We start from the raw sequence: 489 nt of genomic DNA, 5'->3' as shown, positions 1-489 counted from the left end.
TATATCTCATCATCATCATCGCTTCAAATCTGCCTTCCATGCCATATATATATGTGTGTATGTATGTGTGTGCACGTGTATATTTCTGCATATATATATATATATATATATATACATATATATATATATATACCTTCATCATCATTGTTGTCATCGTTTAACGTCCGTTTTCCATGCTGGCATGGGTTGGATGGTTTGACTGGGGACTGGCAACCCAGGAGGCCATACCAGGCTCCAGTCAGATCTAGCAAAGTTTCTACAGCTGGATGCCCTTCCTAATGCCAACCACTCCAAGAGTGTAGTGGGTGCTTTTTACATGCCACCGGCACAGGAGCCAGTCAGGCGACACTGGCATCAGCCACGTTTGGATGGTGCATCGTATGTGCTACTGGCACGGGATATATAAATATCCATGTATGTATGTATGTATGTATGTATGTATGTATGTATGTATGTATGTATGTATATATATATATATATATATATATA

The sequence above is a fragment of the Octopus bimaculoides genome, chromosome 27 (assembly GCF_001194135.2).
Source record: "Octopus bimaculoides isolate UCB-OBI-ISO-001 chromosome 27, ASM119413v2, whole genome shotgun sequence".
NCBI classification, from domain to species: Eukaryota; Metazoa; Mollusca; class Cephalopoda; order Octopoda; family Octopodidae; genus Octopus; species Octopus bimaculoides.
This window is presented reverse-complemented; position numbering follows the sequence as displayed.